The sequence below is a fragment of the Coloeus monedula genome (assembly GCF_965178545.1).
Source record: "Coloeus monedula genome assembly, chromosome: 1".
Classification (NCBI taxonomy): Eukaryota; Metazoa; Chordata; class Aves; order Passeriformes; family Corvidae; genus Coloeus; species Coloeus monedula.
Window position 1 is genome coordinate 155,997,889 of NC_138781.1, and position 22,908 is coordinate 156,020,796.

General features: G+C 41.9%; 1 protein-coding gene across 12 annotated transcripts in view; it reads right to left on the bottom strand.

The window, feature by feature from the left end:
- Positions 1-17,165, bottom strand: part of PTK2 (protein tyrosine kinase 2) — a 194,117-nt gene extending 176,952 nt beyond the window's left edge. For all 12 annotated transcript variants that reach the window (XM_082284812.1, XM_082284809.1, XM_082284819.1 and 9 more), the window contains exons 1-2: positions 17,025-17,165; positions 1,542-1,600 (exon numbers count right to left, since the gene is read on the bottom strand). The gene's annotated coding sequence lies outside the window, so the exon portion shown is untranslated. The remainder of the gene's footprint in view (positions 1-1,541; positions 1,601-17,024) is intronic.
- Between the last annotated feature and the right edge of the window lie 5,743 nt (positions 17,166-22,908).

Here is a 22,908-nt window from a genome sequence, read left to right on the forward strand (position 1 = left end):
AGGAAATATTTTTCAAGTGTCTGGGTTTCCATCTGAATCATAAGTCAGAATGAACATGAGGCATAAGGCTACAAATTTTGGTTTTAACTGATAAAAATATCAGTACTGGTTCCAACTGAAATACTTTGGGTTTTTTCCCATTTAAGTGACAAAACAGAATACTACTATTTTTTAAACCATTCAGACTTGTTCTTCAGAGTGATGAGAGTAGACGGAATTCCTTGGAAAAAACTAACTGCGTAATATAAACAAACATTATCCCATACCAGAAAAAGGAAGGGAGAAATTGGAAAGGAGAAGCAATTATTTACCATAAACTTGAAAACTGACGTTTTAAAAAGGCTGACAACATCCAGAAGTAAGCTACTGAAGAATAAAGATACCTACCCCTGCAAATTTAGATGGTCAGGAAACATTAAATGACCCTCTACTGATTCCTGAAGATGAAAATATGGATACAAGATCACAGCCTGAAGTCCTATTAGGGGCCTGCTCCATGTGAAATGCAAGCAGCCACATCTCCTTTGTTCTCAAGTGTATCACAGTCCAGGCAAGAACATTAACAACTCTAAAGCAGGTGATATCAAAGTTTTAAATAAGGGTAACCACAAGCACAAGTTAGATTCAGAAGCGCTCTTGAAGTAGCAGGAGATGAATTTTGTTACCTGCCAGTGCCTAAGCAATAGGAAAAAAACCCCCAGTAATTTAATACAGGTTCCCAAACCACCAACCACAGGGAAGGTTGCAGAAGCGGGGGGGGGGGGGGGGGGGGGACCAAACCACAAAGAAAAAATAAGGATCCAACAAGTTATTCTAGCCACACTCAAACCTAAGAATATTCCAAACATCCATCTATATGAGCAGCAATAAAGGCAGAAGTTAGAAATACCAACTATACTAAGGAGTAAAACTTAAGTTTGCAAGTATAAACATCCACCCTGGGAGGGGTGGGGTCAAAAGGAATCAAAAAATATGCAGAACAGGAATAAATTCCTATAATACAAAGAATACTGTGACTGTAGCTTCTCTACTCCTGCTTTCAGTTAAACTTCTTCCCATTAGGCCAAGTGCCCCTACAGCAAAGATTTTACTTTATTAAGACCCATTTTTTCTGTACTACAGAAAAGCAGAACATGAGAACTAGAGAATTACTAGTATGTTGCTTCAAAAGGCAGCACATGGGACTGGCCAGACAATTTTCAGCCACGGGACTTTGGCAGGTGATAAAACACCTTACAAACTCCTCCCACACACCATAAATTAACTGCTGCACAGGTCTGCCCACCTCTGTACCCTCAGGCTGAATGGAAGGACCATGAACAGGCTGTCAGAGAAAAGCCAATTCCAGGAGGCTCAGGAGGAAAAAAAAAAAAAAAAAAAAAAAAAAAAAAAAAAAAAAAAAAATCTGTTTTAACACCCACTGTTTAACAATCAGGATTTTCAACAATAATTACAAGGAAAGAACAACAACATCTCATCTTGACCTGCTTTACCCAGAATAACCTCTGTGTGAAATTGAAATCATTAGCTGTTGTACATACCCTAAGTAGACTTTCCAGCTCTCAGCAGCAGGTGCTCAATACAGGACGAAACATGCAATCTGAAACAAACATTTAGAATTCATTAGGATATTTTCTTAACTAATGTCAAAATACTCAAACATCCAAAAAACTTAAGAGCAAATTAACTGATATTCTTGTTATGAAGACAAGATAACCTCCCTAAGGAACCAGCTGCAGAACATATCCTATTTTACAAGTGCAGATTATTTAGCTGGAAATCCTTAGGAAAAGAAAAAAAAAAACCCCACCCTAGAACAGAACACAGAAGAAGTTTGTATAAGTAGAAGCCAGGGACTTATATTTGAACTCAAAACAGACATCTTACAAAGCAAGTTGCCTGAAATCCTGTTGGTCCCATGAAAGCAAACTAAAAATTTCCCAAGTTATATGGATTTGTTATTTTGAAGGAGGAGAAGGGTTAAAGGATTCTGAAATGAACCTTTATTACTGATAATATACATTTAATGGCAAAAACAAGTGAGCGCTGAAAACCCTGATGGGTGATTCAAAACATTAGCAGCATCCAGATCTAGAATTAGAAAGTGCTTCCCTGGAAAATAAAAAGTGTGTGGGAGGAACTAGTGAAAAGCATTTATTTCCTCAGGGTATGTGCATCACAGGGCAGCCAAGCCAGTTCTCAGCTGAAGTAACAAATATATACAGATATTGCTCAATACAGACATAATACACAGAAAGTTGTGGGTTTGTTTCTTAAAAGGAAACAATTGATCTAAAAGAAATCCAGAGCCAAGTAATGTAGAGAGTTGAGGTTACTCCTTTGCTAGTTGTTTTTCTTCTTTCCCTTTCAAACAAATATATACTATAGGGACAAAGGTAGTACCACTAGAAAGCCCAAGCTTATATATTATGCACTTAAAATTAGATTTCTAAGAACTGTTTCCCAAACTTTATTCATCTTAGATACTTAATTTTCCACACACGTAAAGGCCACCAAAAGATATCCACAAAAGAATCTCATGACATAACGTAACATAAAAAGTTCAAATCAGCACAGTTTAAGTTTCCATCTAAGCTGTAATAAACTGGTGGCAGAAGAAAAGTAATTTAATTTTTAATTTCAACATGAAAACCAGAAAAAAGAGTCACAGACATTTACCTGAAACATACATCCACACCATGGAGAAAAAAAATCAGCAGGAACTTGAGCTGCTCTTATGGTGACACATAAGATGAATGGCACTGCCTCCAAATACTGATTTATGGTTAACACAGAATCTGCTAAGTCAGATTGTCCCACCATCTCTGCCAGACTGAGTGGCAAACGACAGCTTTCCCCAGAATCACGTCTGCTCTGAACATTTCTGTGGAATTAGTCATGATTTGGGACAATTTGTAAAAACACCAATGATTAACACAATGGGAATGATATCAAGTCCTTTATGAAAAGGCAAATTGCTCATTAGACTATTTCTCACACTGAGAAACCCGTGCACTTGTTGATTTAACTAAAGATGTTTTCTGATAAGGCAAAAGCTACTTTTAATTTCCAAGGCCAGTAGTAATGACCTTTCCCTGCTCTGGGAAGTTACATCAGTAGCACCCTCAAAACATTTGTTAAAATAATTGTATGTGTAATACCATGGGACTTACATGCAGCAGCAAAAAAGCACCAAATACTAGAAAAATATTATTTTAATTGCTGAGGCATCAATAATGCAAACACTTACAGGCATGTTAAATTTTCCACACAAATTCTCCCACTGATTTTCAATAGAATCACCCATGTGTGTAAAATTCAGTGTACAAATGCATGGCACTGTGATTTGATTTGATGTTGGAAGGCAATCCCAGAGGACAGATAAAGGGCCTCTCGTTTGCTCATTAGCTGCTACGAGTAAGGTATTCAGGACAATCCAAACACTGATCATCTCTTCCCCCTTACACCAACAGCCGTTTCCAGACATACCTTCCCTGTATTTGTTTTCACTGGTTACTTATTGATTTACTTCATTCATCAATTACTTAGGAAGCAAGTGGTGACAAGAACTCTCCTATGCTAAACTCAAGTCCCACCAGTTTTAACACTTCTTAAAACACCAATTAGTCTCCTCCTAATAGGGATAAAATGCTGAAAGCTTCTAAAGTGGTCAAAAGGAGATTAAATGTAAAAAATGGTTTGGGTTGAAGATTTGTGCTTTTATTTCAAGCTTTTGTAAAAAAAAAAAACCAAACAAAAAACTTACTTATCTTACAAAATGGTTTCTTTAAAGTAAAAAAAAAAAACAAACGAGTACATCTGCTCAGGGGGAAAAAATTAGAGGGGAGGGGGATTTTTTACAGCTTTTGAAATTTCTCTACCTTTTTCCACATGGGAAAGGTTTTAAGTAAAGTAAAGTGACAATATTTAAATGTTAAATTTAATGATTTTTTCTGGTATAAAACTATTCCTTTTAAGACTTTTCCCAACCAGCTGCAAATAACCCACTTGGTCCAGTTTTGCTTCCTTCTTTTTTTTTGTTCTGTTTTATCTATCACTGTAATACCTTATTCTTCTCTTAAAATCAATGCAGAATCCTACCTAATTGTAATTAAAAGACAATTTACTTGTAGATCTAAACATCCACGTACAAAGCCTGAAATTTTAAGTTTTGTCCTCCAGGATCATTCTATTCCCTTTCCAATTTGACTCCTTCCCCAACCACACCACTGAGCTATTAGACAATTACCAGTATCCAGGAGTAAAAATCTAAATTTATCTTCTAGGCACGGAGCTCCTTCCTCAGCTTCCTCATGTTTCCAGTGAGCTTTAAAGCTCTTTGATCACACTTTTCAAGAAAACTTGTCCTCTTCACTCTCTTCACGCACAAATACCTCTCCTTCAACGCTTTCCCAGATTCTCCACTCCACTTCAACACAGCAATGACCTTAATGTCCACAAAACCAAAGATGGACCACTAAAGACCAACATTATTTGTTTCACTTCCCTCTCCTAACTCTGATCCACAGCAAGAAAGCAAATAAACAATTTTATGCAATGCAAAGTTTTTATCCTTACAAAGCATTTAATCTGGTCTCTGATGATGCCCCTTTGGCTCTACAGTGAGGCAAAGGAAAACTCCACAAAGATCACAGAAGACAGGAAAGACTTGAAGAGCTCTGTCAGTGCAGGGAAAGAAGAGAACAGCAACTGCTGGGCACAAGTAATATCTTCTTTAGCAGAGATGAGACACCTATAGCCAAGTTATCTGCAATGTTATTATTCCTGTAGCTGTACTCTCCTGTATCTTGCACAAACAACTGAATCAAGTGAACTTTGGCAGTCACTGAGCAACCACAAACAAATTTCCATTAGGGAATTGTACACTGTTCACAGGGAATTATTCTCCAGTCACTTGTTTTAAGGAAGCAGAAAGGAACTAAGCTTTAGTTTTTTAACAAGATAGAAATGAAGCATTCCATAGGTGTTTTGAAAAAATACAGACTGGATGAACATATATATATATAGGACACAAAAAAAGGGGATGAAGCTGCATCAGGGGAAATTCAGACTGGATATCAGGAAAAGGTTGTTCACAGGGAGGGTGGTCAGTCACTGGAACAGGCTCCCCAAGGAAGCAGTCATGGCACCAAGCCTTAGGCAGACTCTGTGATTCTTTTGGGTGCCTTCCAACTTGTACATACACGAAACCATAGATTATCTCACTACTCCTCTACACCTCACGCAATGAGGGCAGCAGACCTGCCTGGAACACTTTCAGCAGCAGCACCAAAAACACACCCATGCAAAAGAATAATTACAACACAGCCCTGAGAACAATCTATGAACAAATGACCACTAGCCTTCAGGAGAAGCCCCAGAACAGTCAGGGCAGTTACTGAATTCTAGACCGACTCAAAAGCAGTGTTTGCATGGACAATGCTGTGAGCATTTAATAGTCTTGCTTCAGGATAATTAGCACACAAGCACTAATTTCATCTTGCCATTGCTTAGTGGCTTGGTCACCAGAAGGATATAGTCCATATAGCAGAACCTGGATACCTCACTGGACCCAAACACAGAGCCTAAGCACATCACCCCAAAAGACAGTCCCCTATGGCCACTGTCAGCTACACCACTACTACTTCTGCAGAAACTTTTAACTATAGCTAAACCACAGAAAGAAGTGCAAATTTCAGTAAGATGTCAATTCCATATGATATGAAAAACACACCAAAAAAAAAAAAGAGTCCATACTTACTAACACTCCCTATTCACGAGTAATCAGAAAAAATGAGCCAAAGAGACAAAGCTTTAACAACACAGAACACAAGTTCAACATAACACTTCAAACTGCTGCAACACAGACTCAGTGCAAAAAACGATCATATTTCAAGTGACAGCTGTGCATTAAGTACTCACATTATAGGCACATGGGCACCACTCTCCCCCTCCCCACTTCCTTTTCACTGTGCTCCAAATCCTTTCTCTAACTCACCTTTTGCCTTTCCAAAACTGACCTAGACCCAGCTGCCCACAAAGTCTTGCCTTGTTTTTCTACTTCTATCAACTTCAAGAGTAAGGTATTAAAGGAAATGTGTTTTATGTACATTTATTTTCACAACTTGTGCGGTTCTCACCCTTCTTGTACTTTCACTCTATGATCTCTTCCTCAGTATAATATGACCAATGTTCCTACTCCACTTGAGAATACTGGGGCTCAGTATCTATTTCAACAGAGGTAACAAAGGCTTTTGAAAGAGAGAACTTCAATGCAATTCCCATTTAACACCAAAAAGTCACACAGATAAATAGATTATAGAATTCCAAAATCTGTTTCCTAGGAAGGGAAGCTCTGTTCAATACTCTCTTCAGATTGTGAAACAGTTTAAAGGTTTTGTTTGCCTTTACGAGAAGAAAAAGCTGATTCTGTTGTACAATGAAGCCAACATTACACACTCCTGTCTTGAAGAATTCCCTCTCCTCTCCTGATGAAAGGAGAGCAAGGCCCAACACCGGCTGCTGGAAGCCTTGGAACAGCGTGAGACGAGCAGTGCTGCCGTCACACAAAGAAACCCTCCCTTCACTGAGCTGAATGAGCAGGGCTTGGGGCTTATGACACAACTAAACTTTCACTTCGTTTAAATCTCCAGCCAAGGATTAATCATGTGCACCGCACACCAGCTTCTTCTAAAGGGACCTAATCTTCTAAAAATATTCACTTGGTTGTTTAATAAATTCATGTAGGTAGCAAATTTTCACAGTACCGAAGCTCAATTTCTTATACAAATGAAATACTGTCAGGAACTCCAGGCAGGAAATGGAACAGAAGTGAATTCAGTCTTATATCCCACTCCTCCTTTTGACTCCATTCTTTGACTAAGTTTTACAGAGGTTCTGACCTATATTTTTTTCCATCCACAACTCAAAAAACAGAGATATTAAACTCAATCTAATATCCACAAAGTGTTCAAGAAGAGACCGGGTCAGAATATTCCCCCAGAGAACCACATCCCATATACTTTTTTTTCCACTGTTTCTCTTATAAACTTCAATCCTCAAACTGCACCATCAAAATACATGGGCAAAATAAAAACAGTATTATTCACTTATGGAAATTGATTGATTTTTCCTGACAACCATTGATTAATACGAGCAAAACAGTTTCTGTGCATATGCACTGAAGAGTATAGTAACTGCAATCCTCCTTGGAGGAGATTTCCCCAAGCCACCAGTCGAAGTCCCACAATTTACAAAGGCAATCCTAAACAAAAAAACCAAGTAAATCTGAAATTATTATTTTCCTGATAATGAAGAGTTGGTACCTAGTCTATGTGTTTTTAGAACTGATTAAACAGGTTTTAATGCAGATGACAAGAAAAGGCTTCCCTTTACTTCCACACCAATTCAGGGGTTCTTAAATGACATTTATTTCCCCAGACCACAGCAGTTTACACAAGTTCACACACATTGCACAGACGCACACTCTTAGCCTCACCTTTTAGCCTAAAGGCACCATGAAGACTCAGATGCAGCACTGAAGTGTTAATTTCAACAGCTTCTGCCTCTAATTTTTAACACAGTGATTAAAAAGCTACCAGATCCATGCATTTACTCCTTCCTAAGGATCATCTCAAATGCAGGCAGCTCCATTAATCCCAGCTTTCAGCAGCAGCTGTACCAGGTACAGCCAGCCATGATCACCACATTTTGTCTTCATACACATTTCCACTAAAGATTACTTAATTCTGCTTCCCAATGTCAGTAGCAACTTGTTCCTTCCATGGCAAAATGCAGAGAAACATTCTGACTTGATTTAAAACAGATTCATGTGAGTTATGATTAAGACAAAGCCTAGTGGTAAAACATCAAATACAAATTATACTGAAGAGTGAGAGACTGACAGAAAAACAAAGGAAAGAGTCAACAGAAATTCCTATTATTCTGAAAACAAAGCTCCTCTTATTAATATGTAATAATATACTGTGATTAATTAAAGGACAATACTAAAAGAAATAAGAAAAGTCATCCTAAGGCCACTCTATCAACTTGTTTGTACAATTTAAAAGTCTCACCTGTTTTACTCCTTGAAATTGGATCTAAACAGCAACTAAATTAATTGTGGTAACATCAATAACCAGTTTATAATTCTGTTTTCCAAGCCATATCTAGGTAACATCTGCATCTGTAGAACACTACAGTTTCATTTACAGAAAAGGTCTACTCCCCGTGACCTTTCCAGCCTTCCACAAAGGAAACACAACCTGCTTTGCCTTCAACGGATTCACATCAAAGCTGCCCTGTGTTGCGGTGGCTAAGTCCACTTTACACCCCCCAAGTTGCCTTAAAAGTGGTCTCTCCTTACAACACTGTGCTAGAAAGTTCTCTCTTTGTCTGGATTCTGCTGGTCGCTGGTCCTCTCCCCCCTCCCATCCTTTTTCCCATTGGCCCCTGTTATGTCATTCAACCTTGCCTCTGCCCCCTACCCCTCAGACTATAGGTTTTGGATGCTCTGCCTGCCTTTGGGAGTTTTCGGGATAAAACTGGCACAGGCTTTTGGTTTGGCGGTTCTTCTTGCCTCTGCTCTCTTCGGGTGTGTTGCCATTAAACACCTCGGAATCGCACGCAGAGAACGTTCGTGCACAGACTGTGCGTGTGAGCGGCTGTTTGCGACTGCCTCAAAGGTGAGGTTGTGTGCACGTGTGGGTGCTGGCAAAGCGCCGCCTCAGCGGTCCATGAGGGACCCAGCAGGAACAAACGCGGCATCGACCCACCGAAGCCCTGTTCCACAGCCCAGTCTGGGGCAATCGGAGAGATAACAGAGAGCACATGAGCTCAGGGAGAACTCTCAGCTGCTGGGGTTACTGTCAGCTACCTTTTGATTATCACCATAGTTCTGCAAATAACCCCACATTCTTTACCTGTTCTCATCACTAAAACCAGTGCTGGACAGGATTCAAGAGGTGACCTTGTCAAACTGCCACTCCTAAGGTAGGAATGAACAGCATCCCCTTTCTGACTGCTGTCTAATTTGTTCTTGATGAATCCCTTCCCTAATCTATTCCAGTGGTTTGTTATTCTTGGAATTAGATGTCTTCCTCCCCAAGTAGCAGCCCAAGTCTTTGGTCCTATTATTTAAGTCAACTAATTCTCATTTTAGTCCCTTTAATCCTTTATCATCTTCATCCTCACAGTGGCCTAACACATGGGAATAACTTCTTATCTCTCTGTAGTCTTAACATCTTAATTTGTTCAGTTCTTGGATGTTGTATTCTCAGGCATCTACTACTAAAAGCATCCAAAAGAGGAAACACCTTTCTTGATGTCCAGTGCCCAAAACTGAACACAGAATTTTAACTAAAACCTACCAGTGCTGAATCTAGCAGAAAAATTATTTACCCCCCCCCCCACTACACCACAGCAGAGCATTTTGTTACCTGCACCAGCAGAACAAGGTTAATCACAAACTGAGCACCCATCAATCAGTCAATCACCTGCACTCCCCAGTTCACTCAGCTCCTGTAGGATTTTAAAAGTGTATTTTGAGCAGAACATTTGAACAACAAAATTCAAAATGCACTAAACACACAGTAGGAACAGAGGCTGTAGAGCTGAAGAAGTGCAGAAAACAGCTGGCTTTGTGATTTATACAAACTGAAGTGGAAATGACAAGATAATTAATAAACTAACTGAAATCTAGAAGCCTCTAGGATATAGCGCTTAAGCCTGAAATAGAAAATGAGAGCTGATAAAAATTCAGAATTACTTCTTTAGCCATTAATTAACAGTGTTCCCATAATGGAGCTGTTAACACCAGAGTAAGAACTGAAACTGTAATTTGTAACATTTGCAAAGAGATTCACTGAGAGCGAGAGACCAACACATGTCAGCAGTCTGTGAAGGTTTCCTGGGTGAAAGCTGGCAATGGAAAACAAGTTAAAAATGTAACAGTATTAAATAGTTTTTTATATAATTAAAAATGGAACTCAAGAGATTAAAACTCTCCAACTTGTGGCTCATTACTCAGGAGGTACAACTGTATGTACATATTATTTATCAGCCTTTTTTCTGCCATACCTGTAAAACAAAATGTATTTTATTTAGCAAACGCAGTTCTGAGTCAGGCATGAGGAGGGGTAACGAGCACACCAACAAACATGAATTAACTGCAATGGCCATGCCATGGTTCACTCCAAGCTGTAAGATGGCACCTTAAATCAACAACTTGGATCCAACACAATTGTTTCTGCTTCTCCTTGTGATGGGCACTTCAAACCCTCCACAGGAAGCACCTCAGAAATGAGGTGGTTTTGTGCCAGGTTCACTGCCCTTATATTAAAGGGGAATAAACAACAGCACAGCAGCTGAATTGGTTCTGCCATTGAAAGGAAAAGAAGAAGCCACAGGAGGAGAAATAAAATCATCTCAACTTTTGACACTGCAGCTGTGTGGGTGGTTCCCACCTCTCTGCACCACTGGTGGACAAAACCAGCATTACCATGCATGAAGGGCCCTAGACAGTGGCAAAAATACAAGAACACCTTCACCAAGTTCTAGAACTTGGTGAGGGAAAAGGGTGAAGAAAGGATAGGACTTATACAATAAAGTATGAAGTTCACCTCTTTACAAAAACTTAGTTCCACCAACTGAATGACAAAGGTCCCTGTTATACATCCCTTTTGTGCCTAGACTGTGAAATCCATTGTGAACAATTACCTCCGCCTGTAAACAGCTTCCACTACAAGAGCATCTGTAAAGCAGCAAAGGGGATGGAGGAGGAGACTGCTAAAATCTGAGGTACACTCAGGCATAAAAGAACCACAAGAGCATTCAGCTGCCAGCAAAAGGAATTTGTACTTGAAAAGTGTATTAGAAACAGCAGGGAGAAAAACTGGTAAACAACTTGGTTGGTTAACCAAAAATAAAAAAGAACCGTACTCTTTTAAACACTAACTTTATTTTTCTTCTTTCTGTATTAACCTTTACTTGAACAAAAGCAGGCAATAAAAATTCCAGCATACTAACCCAGAACATAGACTATTTTCCCCTCTGAAGACAGAAAGATTGGAACTGCCCAATTCCAAAGGAAAAGAAATCAAGAACAGGTACCTGTGTGCAAATAGGAAAATGGTGGCAGATTTCATGTATTCGCACTTTCACAGAAAAAGAATTTAAAAGATTGCCTGAAATCAGTAAGAGGAAATTCTCTTTTGAAGATCACAGAATTTCTGAATCTCAGAGCTGCAAAGTATTACTGGGAACAAACTTGCCTCAGCATTCATGCTGAACATAAAACCTACAACAGACGGGATAAAACAGGTATTGATTGATGTAAATCTCCACCACTGGATGTAACTCAGACATTGGGATTTCTAAGTCTCTCACCAGTACCTTCAATAGCAGTAACCTTGGATGCACTGCTAGAAAATTACCTATTATATGCTGATGGAGCAGAGACCTTACTGGCTACTATACATCCCATGGATTGTATCAGTAAAGATTCCAGGTGTGCTTAAGGCCTAGAAAAGAAGTGGATACCTGGTTAAAGAGGTGCGTTCACAGCTGCAAAATACATCATTTAATTCATTCTGAGCCTCTGCTAAATTAAACTTCTGGTATCCCCTTTAAACCTAATCATTTGCAGCAAGAAAATAGGAAAAAAGAAAAGGGGGGAAAAAAACCCTGCTGCTTTAAATCCTTCCTACAAACTTCAATGGGACTACAGGAAAAAATTATCTCTGCGTTCCAAAGACACTTTAGAGGCTCAGATAGTCTTCTCCCTCTCCCCTCCTCCAAACCAAAATAAAACAAAAGCAGGAATCGCACATTTTTATGTGTGGGTAAACAATGCAAGGTCTGAGCATGGCAGCAGGAAGCGGGAGCAGTTCAGAATCAGCAGAGTCCTCTGACCCCTTTCTCGCTGTCCCAAGCAGTGGAACAGCTTCAGCTCAGTCACTTCTATCTCTGCAAAGACAGCAAGTGCCTCATTTAAGGACTCTTGACACATACACAGGCTAAATGTTTCCAAATTTATTGTTCAACATAGCTGGAACGACAGTAGTGGCTGCAGGACACTGACGCACAGGTTTTGCTTACACGCTTCTGGGCAAAAGCAAGGAAACTAGTCTGGGATCTTGAAATGAGTTAAATTACAGTTCCATGGGCAGGGAAAGGGTCAGCATTAGAGGGATTAACTCTAAACTGACCTATATTACACTCTCACCAAGTTGGAACCCTGCAGCAAAACGAAACAGAGCTGAGTGCTTGAGGTCACCTTCCCAGAAGAAAAACAAGAAGTAATGCTTCCATGCAACAGGAAGCTAACCAAAACTACTTTAAAGTTCTTCCATATGCCCCTTCTGCACTGAACATCATAAAAAGGGGCAGAGGAATGATGCAGAAAATCAGAGGGCAGAAAAAAGTCTTGAAGTCATAGGCAAAAAACGAAATCCAAACCAGGAGAGTTTTTCCAGTTCAGCCATGGACAGTTGCAGAGCTGAAGAACATTTAAATGCAGCCAAAATTCACACTAATGCAAGTGAATCAGGCATTCTCTAACAAAGCCTGTTGCCTTCAGCATTTGTTAATTACCTCTTCCATTCTGATTTTCACTTGACAGAAGTTGCATTCAAACCCTGTAAACCAGATTTCAGAAACTATTCTCCATTTTCTTCTCAATTCTTGAACCACTGACACCACCACTGAGCTGCATCTCTACGTTTCAAGCACTGTCAGAGCCAAAGAGAATCAGTTTCTGTGGTTCTTCTGCCGCCTCTGAAACTTTTTCTTCCACACACAACTCCCTGAGTCAACTCCCTCCAAGAACACATCCCTCTGATGTGCTGAAAGGTGCACGAACTGCTAAAATTTGCATGGAGATGCTTGGAAAGCTACCACACACCTGGGTAATCACAGCTGTCTCTTTTGCACCTGCTTTAATACAAATCCAGAAAACCAGGTAAAGCCACACGAAGTTTTTTGTGCTTTTGGTTGTTTGATTATATTTTTGTGGGTTTTTTTAAAATAAAAGCCCTAACACTCAGAAGTCTACCCAAATACAAGATTTGGATCCCAGCACCAGGAACACAATGCTGAACAAGCAACAAACTCCTATTTTGGAAGCTTACATGGTGGAAAGAACACAGATGTTATACAGGAATGGGACAGAGAACATAAAAATTTAAACCTACAAACCCAAACTTGCAGGTTTTTAAACTGTTCAGCCCCTAAATAACCACTTTCTTCAACAGTTTTTCATATTAGCCATCAAGCACTGCCTGAATATGGAGAGCAGGACACAAGGATGAAAGCTTTCAGAAAGATCTACTCTATCTCCACAGAAGTTCTTCCTCTCCCACACCCAAAGAACCCTATTTAAAACCAGGTATCTATATGGATACCATGTTTTCCACTTAATTTCCCATTCTTTCAGCTTCATGTCTTTGTAACAGACACAATAAACCACATTCATTGAACACTAGTAGAACACACAACTTTCAAGGCTTTTAAGTGGCATTATATACAAACCAAGAGATTCACCTGAAATCGCTAACAATCAACAAACTCTGCTCTTGCAGTAATCTGCATCAAGGTTCTAGGTTTGGGTTTTTTCCACACTTAGAATTACAAAGACAGCTTTTAGCACACAACTATCCTGCAAAAGTTATCATTCAGGGAGACAAGGATCACTGTAGTTCAGGTGCTAAATAAATGCATTCTAAATTGCCTTCCAGAATGTTTCTCCATCATTTCTGCTCTTATTCCATACAAGGACTTAAAGTGATGCAGTAAGGATTTCTTCATTGCAGTTTTTAAAATTCTGACCTCTAATCAAAACCTTCTCAAGAAATTAAGTCAGTATGTCCATGTTTTCAGAGGTACTTGAAACTTTACTATTACCCTAACATGAGACAAGGGGAAACACACCTTTAGTCTGGAATCCACATCTGATGGAGCTAAATATCAGTCACACAAGGAAATAGATCTGGAATATTAATCCAGTACGAGAGTGTCCTCTTAAACTGCCTCCTGCCCATTTACTGGTATTTATCCAGAATGTGAAAATACACTTTAGGCAATAATCTACATAAAACGCAAAGGTACAAAGGTCCAATTTAAGACAAATAAAACCACATGAGACTGTTCGAATCTTGTATGTTTTTACAGAGATTTAATAGCAAAATTACAACCTACTTATAGTTACCAATAGTCTTCAAAACTATGCTCTGAGAAGACAGAAGGTTCTTTTTCATAGGGAAAAGGACTTTTCCATAAATCCTAAAAGATGTAAAATGAATGGGAAAAGCCTGTATTGTTATTACAAATTATATCAAAATAAAGACCATTCTACTACACACAGCAGTCCCTACCAGGAAAAAAAAAAAAAAAAGATCATTTTGTTATACAAATGGCAAGAAATAAATTATTGATTTTTGAGTTACCCTCCTAGTGGAGAAAAAAACCTCCAAACCACCACATTCACAGATGCATAAAAAAACCAGAAGATAATTTCCTAAACCATTAAAGCCACCTCTTGTACTACTTAATCTCTAGAGAGCACTCCTGCTTTTCTCTCCTCCTGTCATCCTCCCCAAAATATCTATTAGCTTGGTGGAGTTCATAATACTGAGATCCCCCATTCAACTATTACTCATATGGCAAACCATTATATTACCAAAAAAAAAAAAAAGCCCTTTCCACAACAAAGTCTGAAGCAAAGTCACATCACTAGATATCTTGAAAGAATTTTTAAAGCTATTTCAGCAAATTACACATTCAAGACATGAGTGCTATTCTAAGAATATTCCTTTCTGGATGAAGTATTCCAACAGGCTACTAGTTGATTGCTGTGTCACTACACATGCTTAGTACCTTTAATAATACCCAAGGCTGAGGCCAAAAAAAGCTTAGAGCCTTTGACAAATAAGCACTGTGTCATTTTCCTTTCATGTATACATTTTAACCTTCCTGCAAAATAAAAGGTCAACCAACACAAACATAAATCCCAGCCATGTTCCACGAAAACTGCATTTAAGACATAATAGCACAAAAGACAAATTAATTTCAGAACTGTTTTTCTCTTGCTGAGTTGCCTGTAGAGTTTTACAGTCCTGTGAGAGGCAATTTTTCCAGCAACCAGTGCCTCTTCCCTTTTTGTTCTGTTAACAGGATCCCAGATTTTAGGACCATTAAATTTCCTGCATGGATCGATCTCGAAGAATACACAGACGCACACACATTCTGTACAGAATCTTAGCCACAAACCCTGCTTTAAGAAACCCAAGGGCTGTGTTCCCCATCCACAAATCACACCACAAAGGTGTTCCCACAAAGGGGGGTAGGGTAACAGCCTGATTTCAAGGGTAACAAAAAAAGGGCCAGGCAGAGAAAGGAAGCGGTGGAACTTTGGACGTGGACAACATCAGTGAGATAACAAACTGTTCCAAATAACTGTGTAACATTTAATATTTTCTGGCCCAAATCCAGTTGCACTCCTGACCTTACCCAGGTTTAACAGAACCAGAGACGACAAAGGCAGATTAGCTTCGAGGAATGTAGGACTTTTCCAATTAATCCACGAGGGGGGAAAAAATATATCAAGCAACTTAATGCCAAAGGAATGTGAATTTTAAAGGGACGGTGCAATATCACTTCACTCTTACACTAACATTTGCATTAAATACTTCAATATGAATTCCCAAATGTTTCTCTTTTCAAGTGAACTTTTTGTTTAATGCCTTTACTACAGCACTGCTCTTATCCCAGTGAAACTGCCAAAAACTGGGCTCCAGGCTGATGCTGTTCCAGTGCCAGGGCCTGCAGGATACTCTGCTCCCAAAGCATTGGAACAGGACTGACTGCGAGGCAGCTAACACAGAAACAACATAGCCAACACTGTTCCAGCCAGAAGACAACAAAAAAGAACGGGAAATCAAAGAAAAAAGTCTACTCCTTGTCCCAAAAAAAAGCATCATCAGAGCACAGGAGGTCTGGGAAGAGAATGAATGTGAGAACTGGAAATGTACAGCATATGCTTCAGAATTAGTCGCGGGGATTTGAGGAGAACGATTCTCTGTTACAGCTGCAATTCTCACTGTACTCCAAAATCAGGTTTACAACCGGAAAACGAAAAGATATCAGATTTCTCCAAGAAGTGCAAAGGCTCCTCTGTGTGATCCAACTTCTGTGGCACCTCCGGGCCGACTATGAGCCGGGCTGAGGGGACACTCGCTCCCCTTCCCCGCTGCAGGCGCCGGGGGCTGTCCCCGGGTTAAGGGACCGGAGCGCTGCCCCGATTCTCTTTGGATCACACGGTCCCAGCGAGCGCAGTACCAGAACAAACCAAAAATAAACCCCCAAAGCCCATACACCTAAAAAAAGCCCCAAATCCTAAAGAGAAGAAACCTCAACCACTTCCCCTGCGCTCCCGCTCCGGCTCCAAGAGGCAGCCACTGATTTACGCGCTTGCCTGAGGAGAGGAAGGGGCAAAGCCAGGCGGTCCGGCCCCGGCAGCGAGGGGACACCTCCTCCTCCTCCCTTCCCTTTCCCTTTGTTTACTTTACGGACCGTCCCGCTCCACCTCGCCGCCTCCCGACACATCCGGTGGGACCGGCCGGGGCTGCGGGGCGGGCAGGGCGCAGGGGGCGGCCGGATCCCCCGGGGAGGGGGACGGGGCAGGCGGGGCACCAGATGACCTCTCCCCGCAGCCTCCTCCTCTCCCATCCCCTTCCCATTCTGCCTTCCCGGGGAGGGAAGCGGCCGTACCCAGAGAGACCCCCCAGCCCACCGCGCGGTGCCTCCTGCGCCCCGGTGTCCGCGGCAGCCCCTCCCCGAGGACACAGGAACGGGCGGCACCACGGACGATGTTCCCTTCCCTGCGGAGCCGTCGCCGCTCCCCAAGCCGGGGGTTGGGGCGGGGGACACAGAAGGAGACACCGCTGCCCCCCTACACCCTCTCCCCGTGATGTAAATCGGGGCCGCTCCGCCCGCCCCCTCCCCGGGCAGCGCTCGCCACCAGCACTCACCGCGCCGCGGGCACGGCCGCCTCCGGGACTGCGGCGAAGAGGAGAAGCCGCGGCGGAGGAGGAGGACGAGGAGGAGGAGAAGGCTCCGAAGGGTCTGCGCGGGCAGTGCCGCCTCCCTCCTTCTTCCCCTCCCTCCCTCCGTCCTTCTCTCCCCGCCCTCCCGGCGCGCTGCACCATGGGATGCGCCGCTACCCCCCCAACATGGCTGCGGGGGGGTCACGGTGCCGCCCCTCAGGGAGCGGGGTGGAGGAGGTGGAGAAGGCGCGTCCCGTCGCCGCGCCCGCCTCAAGGGCTCTCTCCTCCCTCCCTCCCTCCCTCCCTCCCTCTTTCTCTCCTTCGCTCCTTCCCCGAGGCAGCGCAGATCTTGACGGGATTTGCGAATTTGCTCGGGAAGAGACGAAGTTTGACGCCTTGTCCTCGCTCAGTGGCACCAGCTGGCACAGTTGTTCCCTTGTTCTAACACTGGGATATTCCAGTTATGGAGTTTCCCTCCCTGGGGGTATCCCAGAGCCGTCTGGACGCGATCCTGTGCCGTGTGCTCTGAGATGACCCTGCTTGAGCAGGGGGTCGGACCAGATGACCCTGGTCAGAGCCTGCTGCTGATAACGCAAAGGTTGTGGGTTCGATCCCTGTATGGGCCACTCCAAGTTGGACTTGATGATCCTTTTGGGTCCCTTCCATCTCAGAATATTCTGTGTTCTGTGATCCACTTGGTCCCATCCAACCTCACCCGGTCTGTGGTTATGTGACTCTGTGATAGTTCTTTTCAAGGAAATACTTGGAATTTACTTTAAAATGACCGCAGCATTTGAGTGCCCATCAGTCATTCTGTATATTTAATAACATAAGTCTGAAATCACAGGATCATGGAATGGGAAAGGTTGGAAGGAACCGCAGTGGGGTCATCTGGTCCAACCTTGCTGCTCAAGCAGGGTCATCCCAGAGCACATGGCACAGGATTGTGTCCAGACGTTTCTGGACTATCTCCAGTGAAAGAGACTCCACACCCTCTCTGGGCAATGGTGGAACCTCCTGGGCATCAGTTCCTGCCCGTTCCTCTTGTCCCATTTCTGGGCACACCGAGCAGAGCCTGGTCCATGCTCTGACCCCTCCCTATAGACACTGACAGGCAGGGATGAGGTCCCCTCTCAGTTTTCTGTTCTCGAGGCTGAACAGCTGCAGCTCCCTCAGACTTTCCTCATAAGAGGGATGCTCCAGTCCCTTCATCGTCTCTGCTGAACCCACTCCAGGAGCTCCATGTCTCATACTGAAGAGCCCAGAGCTGGACATTCCAGATAAAATGTGGGAGTTGGCCTCTTCTCCCAGGCAACCAGTGACAGGACAAGAGGAAATGGCTTCAAGCTGCACTAAGAGAGGTTCATGTTGAACATCAGGAAGAATTTTTTCATGGAAAGGGTTGTCAAGCATTGGAAGAGGCTGCCCAGGGAGGTGGTGGAATCACCATCCCTGGAGGTGCTCAAGAAATTACTGGATGTGGCACTCAGTGCTGTGGTTTTAGTTGACGTGGTTGTGTTTGGTCAAAGGTTGTACTTGATGATTTTGGAGGTCCTTTCCTACCTTAATGATTCAGTAATTCTGGGAAAGAGCCAGAAATAATAAATGTCTCTATTAATCTTTCCCTTATCTCTCATGGCAGCTGAACTCAGTTTTTGCTCTCCTGCCTGCCCCAGGCAGCTGGAGCTTGAGCAGATCCCAGACTTCCACCTCTGGAAGTTACAGTGTGTCTGGAAACTGGAGGCAGGGGCACAGAATCATACAATATCCTGAGCTGGATGGACTCACAAGGACCATCAAGTCCAGCTCCTGGACTGCATCTCACAAAGGTTGATGGAGAACTACTCAATATAATCAATGGTGTTTGGAATGTGAATTTCACTGATCAAACCTGGGCAGTTACTTCAGGGTAAGACAAGTCCCACTCTTAAACTTACCTCCATTTATTTATTTACCTACATTTAGTTTACCAGGCACCAAAAGGAAACTCAAGGGAGACATGGAACATGTAGGGACCTAGTTTGCAAACACAGTTTTTAAGGTGAATCCCACCTGAAATGGCCCAAGCCCCTCCAGGAGCCAATCCATTAGGTAAGCTCTGAGCATAATAAAAATGCACTGAGCACCATATAAAAATGATTCCTAGAAACTCTCTTTTAAACAGTAGTACAGCAATCCCCATTCATCTTTTACAGAAATGCTGGGACATAACCAGAAGGCTGTTGGATATGCTGGAGACAGGATACCAAATACACTCTACCCTTTCCACCAAAGCTGGACCACTATGCAGAAATGAAGGAAGGAAGGAAGAAGGGAAAAATTATTTCATTTATTTTATAATTATCGGTCTTGGGATCACTATTGATGCTCTTGCCAGAAAAGGTAGAAATGTGCTAATTAAAATTACTGATGACAGAAAGTTGGGAGACATCAATAAAGACGATATTCATGGTAACACACCAGAAAAATCAAATGCTTCTAAGGACCGGAATGGTAAAAATGGAAGGAAATGACTGAGTGAAATAGGAGTGTGTGCTCTGATTAATATACAGGGAAGGGGTGGTATAAATACTGGAAACAGAAAATGAAAGGGAAAGTGGAGCTTCATAAATTTTTATGATACAGTTGTTACCAGCAGCAGGGAATTGCACTAAATGACCCTTCCCAGCATTTGATCCCAATTACTGATCATTTCTCCTCTGTTTCTTCCTTCATCCAAAGATGTCAAAGTGCTGTAGCCTCTGAGCAAACTTGTGAAGAAGATACTTATCCCCATTTTTCACACTGGAAAGCTGAGACAGTATTTGAGTTGCCAAAAACACACATAATTCCCTGGATGAACAGGCCTAAAAGCAAACAACTCCTCTCCAGGGCTGTATTCTGTGCATTCGGGACAGCAGCAATACCTACTTTCTGTCATGCATTTTATGTCCTATTGATCTCATATAAAGGTTTAATAAACATTCTTCATTTAGGCTTTTTTTCAAATGTCCTTGCTTTAATAAATAGTTATTATTCCTGTATTTTTAGAACTTTATGCTCTGCAGATTCTCTGGACAACATCAGGGTACCAATTCTCTCCAATTTGCAGGTGGAAAAACTATTAAAGACTTATTTAGGTGATTTATGGAGGAGAGAGACTAAATCCAGAGCAGTGAGTCTGATCCTTACATTCTCTTCTATCTTTTAATAGTTTCACTTTTTCATATGGAAAAAAAAGGGGGTTGTCTGAAGTCCCTGGGAGATTTCCCAATGGTTCTAATGGGATGAAGGCAAGCCCAAAATAATCTATCAAATTGATGGTTTGTAGTAAATCCTGAAAAGTCTCTATTTCAGGTTCTGGTGACAGGTTTTTTGTTTGTTTCTTGTTCCTTTCCTTCATCAGAAAATTGCTTGTAAAAGCAGAAGCCTTCAGCAACGTACTGACTTCGACAAAAATGTGAGGGAATCTCCTTTGTGTTACAGAATGCAGGTTTCAGTCAAATGCTGAGAAAGCTCCATAAAAGCTGATGATCTGAGCTCTCAGGTGGGAGAGGGGAGCTGTGGTGATGTCCAGTGAAGTTACTTCATTATCCAAACTGATATCTCAGCAGAAACTCCTGAGGCACGAGCAGGGCGATAGTCAGGGATTCTGTCAGCGCTACAAGGCAGCCATGTACAAAACTCTGCCATTTTTTTCCCTCCAACTTTAGGGCCTGATCCAAACTAATTGCCTATGAGAAGGGCACTTCCAGTAGCTTATCCACCCATCCACCCATCCATCTGTCCATCCGTCCATCCATCCATCCATCCATCCGTCTGTCCATCCATCCGTCCATCCATCCATCCATCCATCCATCTCTCCATCCATCCATCCGTCCATCCATCCATCCATCCGTCCGTCCATCCATCCATCCATCCATCCATCCATCCATCCATCCATCCATCCAGCCTATTGAGAATCCAATGAATTGCTGTCTGATTACCCCTATTTTTCTCAATTAACTGAGGGAGAGCCCTGGTAATCAGCCCAAATCTTGACTCAGCTAAACTTTTCTAAGTTGTGACTTGCTCCTCTGTTTTCTAAGATCCTTGTTTTCTTCTGATTCTTGAGAACTTGTGTAGAAATGTAAAATTATTTTCTTGCCTGCTCTGTCTACACAGAGGTTGTTGGTAGGTGGAAAAGACAACTGTCCCCTATAATTAATTATGAAATGATTAATATGGAGGAAAGACATTTAGTTTAATACTACTGGTATTATTTGAGCAGTCCATGCCATTACCTCATTTAATTTGCAGGGCTTATTAAACCTGGTATAAACAAAAAGGTAGGAAATTTCATTATGTTGTAGCATGTATTGTCTTTCCTTCTATTAAGTGACGGAGCTGGGGGTAATGGCTCTGAAGAGAACGAGTTCTTTCCGGTGTTTGGGAGCACAGCTGCAGCCAGGCATCCTCCACTTTTCTGCAGGATGGTAAATATTCATTAAAGGAACCAGAACAAGCAGGTAGCTCTGAACTGCAGGGCTATTTCAAGCTGTGCTGATGAAATACAGGGGGATTTGGGGGGGAAAAAAAAAGGCAAAAATGGCAAGATGGTAAATATTTCACATAATACACAGGAACATCCTTCATTGTAAGAGGATTTTTTTTTTTTTTAAATCACCTAACTCAATCTCAGATGAAGAAGTCAACTGCATATATAAGGAGTCTACATAGTACTCTGGCATTGGTGAAGGAAAAGTATGTAGTAAATAAAATTAAAGGCACCAAAATGTGAATGTTTATACATCTATCCTTCTTTTTGGATTAAAAAAAAAAAGATAAAACATTGTATCAGCATTGGGCAGTGCCTGAAGTAGGAGCTGAATGGAAAGTCACCAGTGGAGGTTTTTCTAATTTATTAAACAAAAAAAACCACAAAGAAATTCATAAGAAAAGCTTCAAGGGAAACTGGAAAACTCACACAGAATCAGGAAAGAAATTTCAGGTAGAAAATTTGGTGTGAAAAAAAACAAATCAGCAGCTGGGGGACCCACTTGATGAGTTGCTGTTATTAACTAAGACCTCCAAAGCAAATGTTAATGTGTTAATTAGAGGCAGGGTAATAACCTCCTAGATTTCCCAGTGGGAAGCAAAACAAAACAAAAACAAGACAATTTCTGTTCTGGATTTAACTGGCTGAAACCAAACATGGCAGGAAGGGAACCCTCCCAGTACTGGGTCTGCATTTTCTGATGTGGGTTTGCAGCATCACTGCCCCAGTGGTACCATACAACACTTACCTGACCCCACAGCTGACCAGGTGCAGTCATGGGACCCAGAAGTTTATTTATCTTTCCAGAAAATCAAACAAAATCCCTCTCCTGACTGGTAGCTTTGATTCCTAGAAAGAAAGGAAAGATCCCACACTGGCTTAGTGAGACTGGTTCCAAGGAAGGAATGAAGTCAGGACTCTCTCAGGTGGAGCCCTGGTGCGACAGCAAGGGAAGTAAAATCCATGATCTATCCTGAAGGGCTGAACTTCCCATCACAGAATCATGTCTTTGTGTTTTATTTTGTCTTCCAAGACTGAAGTCAACTTCTTGGGTTTTTTTTTTCTTTCCCAACCAAACCTCAGGCAAATTTGTTGCTGAGCCAAATCAAGCCATGTACTTTAAAACTGCATTCTCCAGAGACCCAGCAACACAAAGGTCTTAAGGACATTTAGAAACATGTGAATTCTTTGGCTTACATTCTGCTGTTTTCTGTCATTTTGCTGCCTTGAGCTGTGGTGCCCACTGTTCCCAGGAAGGCTCAGGAGGGAAGGAGGGTGTTCAGGACTGTGCCCAGTCGGTGGAGCACACTCCTGGGACTGCCAGCATTGGAGCCCCAGGGCTTACATTCCAGG